Here is a 3038-nt window from a genome sequence, read left to right on the forward strand (position 1 = left end):
GTTAGCCAGGATGGTCTCGATCTCCTGACCTCATGATCCGCCCGTCTCAGCCTCCCAAAGTGCTGGGATTACAGGCTTGAGCCACCGCGCCCGGCTCAAGCAATTCTCTTGCCTCAGCCTCCTGCGTAGCTGGGACTACAGGTACGCCACCACGCCCAGATACTTTTTGTATTTTTGGTAGAGACAGGGTTTCACTATGTTGGCCAGGCTGGTCTTGAATTCCTGACCTCAGGTCATCAGCCCGCCTCAGAAAGTGTTGGGATAACAGGTGTGAGCCACCACGCCTGGCCTCCTGCCTAATTTTGTATTCATAATTTGGTATTATTTTTCCTAAAGAGTCCCCCTTCCCCCAAATTGCATTTAATGCCATGCCCCACAAATTCTGATGTGACCTTGTTCAGAATTCACACTAAAGAAACAGGGACTGGGCAAACTTCAACAGTAACAGCAATGGCAATGAAATTAGAACATGAAGCACTCTCCCTAGGGTAGCAGACTTGCGTGCATGTTTGATATGTATATGCAAGTCCAACACACACAAACAGAAACACACGTATGACAGGGTCTCACTCTGTCATCCAGGCTGGAGTTCCCCTAGGGTAGAAGACTGGCGTACATGTTTGATATATATATGCAAGTCTAACACACACAAACACAAACACACATATGACAGGGTCTCACTCTCTCCATCCAGGCTGGAGTGCAGTGGCACAATCACAGCTTGCTGTAGCCTTAACTTCCTGAGCTCAAGTAACCCTCCCACCTCAGCTTCCTGAGTAGCTGGGACCACAGGTTTGGACCACCTCACCTGGCTAAGTTTTGTATTTTTTTGTAGAGACAGGGTCTTGCCATGTTGCCCAAACTAGTCTTGAACACCTGGCCTCAACCAATCCTCTTGCCTCGGCCTCCCAATGTGCTAGGATTACAGGTGTGAGCCACCATGTCAAACCAGGAATATTTTAAAGAATCTGCAAACCTCATTAAGGAAAGAAGGGGGAAAAAGCAAAACCAGCTGAGATGGGTAAATTGTAGTCTGCAGGAAATCTGGCCCACACAATTTTGGCAGTAAATTGGTGGGAAATTATTCCAGAAGCAAATCTATTCTAAGAAATTCACTATGACGCAGAGGTCCCAGGAAAGCAGTGTGGAGACTGGAGTGGCACTGGAAGGCCTTTGGCACTTACTCTAAAGGCTAAGCTGCCACCATACTTTAAGGCAGCACCTCCTACTGGGAGGACAGCCTTAATCCATACACTGGGAAGCATTACTGACAGCAAATAGTAGGAAAATCCCAGAGGAAATAATTCTACCCTCATCACTCAAAAACAGAAATGAAGCAATACATTAACAAAAAATCCATGAGGAATTTTGAGAGAATCAGGGGTCCCAAAAGAAAAAAATCAGATGAAGTATTGTAAAGATACTTCAAAAAATTCTATGAATGGTTGATTAGTAATATCTTTACAAGGTGGGAGGATAGCTTGAGGCCAGCAGTTCATGACCAGTCTGAGCAACATAGTGAGACCCTGTCTCTACAAAAGAATTTAAAAATTAGCCAGGTGTGTGTGGCAGCGTGTGCCTTGTAGTCCCAGCTACTCTGGAGGCTAAGATGGGAGGATCACCTGAGCCCAGGAGTTCAAGGCTGCAGGGAGTCATGATCATACCACTGCACTCCAACCTGGGCAACAGAGCTAGACCTTGTTTCAAAAAAAAAAAAAAAGTCTTTTTTAAAATTTGGATAACCATTCTAGAATTAGAATTAGACATGGTAACAATCTTTTCAACAAATGTTGCTGGAACAATTATTGTTCATCCATATAGAAAAAAAAGGAACTTTGCCATCTGCCTTATATTATGCCCCAAAATTAATTTAGCATGAATCATAGAACTAAATGTGAAAATAAAACAATGCAGATTCTAAAAGAAATTAGAGGAGAATATTTCTGTGCATTTGGAGTAGGCAATGATTTTTTAAACGCAACATAAAAAGCACTAATTATCCAAAGACACCAATAGGAGAGTGAAAAAGAAAGCCATATACTGGGGGGAAGAAATCCACAATTCCTACATCTGATGTAACCTTTGTATCCAGATTCATTTAAAGAATCCTAATTGGCTTTTTCGCAACGGGTTTGCCACCAGAACACAGGTGTCGTGAAAACTACCCCTAAAAGCCAAAATGGGAAAGGAAAAGACTCATATCAACATTGTCGTCATTGGACATGTAGATTCAGGCAAGTCCACCACTACTGGCCATCTGATCTACAAATGCGGTGGCATCGACAAAAGAACCATTGAAAAATTTGAGAAGGAGGCTGCTGAGATAGGAAAGGGCTGCTTCAAGTATGCCTGGGTCTTGGATAAACTGAAAGCTGAGTGAGAATGTGGTATCACCATTGATATCTCCTTGTGGAAATTTGAGACCAGCAAGTATTATGTGACTATCATTGACGCCCCAGGACACAGAGACTTCATCAAAAACATGATTACAGGGACATCTCAGGCTGACTGTGCTGTCCTAATTGTTGCTGCTGGTGTTGGTGAATTTGAAGCTGGTATCTCCAAGAATGGGCAGACCCGAGAGCATGCTCTTCTGGCTTACACACTGGGTGTGAAACAACTAATTGTTGATGTTAACAAAATGGATTCCACTGAGCCACCCTACAGCCAGAAGAGATATAAGGAAATTGTTAAGGAAGTCAGCACTTACATTAAGAAAATTGGCTACAACCCTGACACAGTAGCATTTGTGCCAATTTCTGGTTGGAATGGTGACAACATGCTGGAGCCAAGTGCTAACATGCCTTGGTTCAAGGGATGGAAGGTCACCTGTAAGGATGGCAATGCCAGTGGAACCACGCTGCTTGAGGCTCTGGACTGCATTCTACCACCAACTCGTCCAACTGACAAGCCCTTGCGCCTGCCTCTCCAGGATGTCTACAAAATTGGTGGTATTGGTACTGTTCCTGTTGGCCGAGTGGAGACTGGTGTTCTCAAACCCGGTATGGTGGTCACCTTTGCTCCAGTCAACATAACAA

General features: G+C 44.1%; 1 pseudogene across 1 annotated transcript in view; it reads left to right on the plus strand.

Annotated features, from left to right (window-relative positions):
• The first annotated feature begins 2119 nt into the window (after window positions 1–2119).
• Window positions 2120–3038, plus strand: part of LOC105514548 — a 3150-nt pseudogene continuing 2231 nt past the window's right edge. Inside the window, exon 1 of the transcript XR_001002198.1 lies at window positions 2120–3038. The product of XR_001002198.1 is annotated as a putative elongation factor 1-alpha-like 3 (transcript).

The sequence above is a fragment of the Colobus angolensis genome, unplaced genomic scaffold (genome assembly GCF_000951035.1).
Source record: "Colobus angolensis palliatus isolate OR3802 unplaced genomic scaffold, Cang.pa_1.0 Scaffold247, whole genome shotgun sequence".
Lineage (NCBI taxonomy): Eukaryota > Metazoa > Chordata > Mammalia > Primates > Cercopithecidae > Colobus > Colobus angolensis.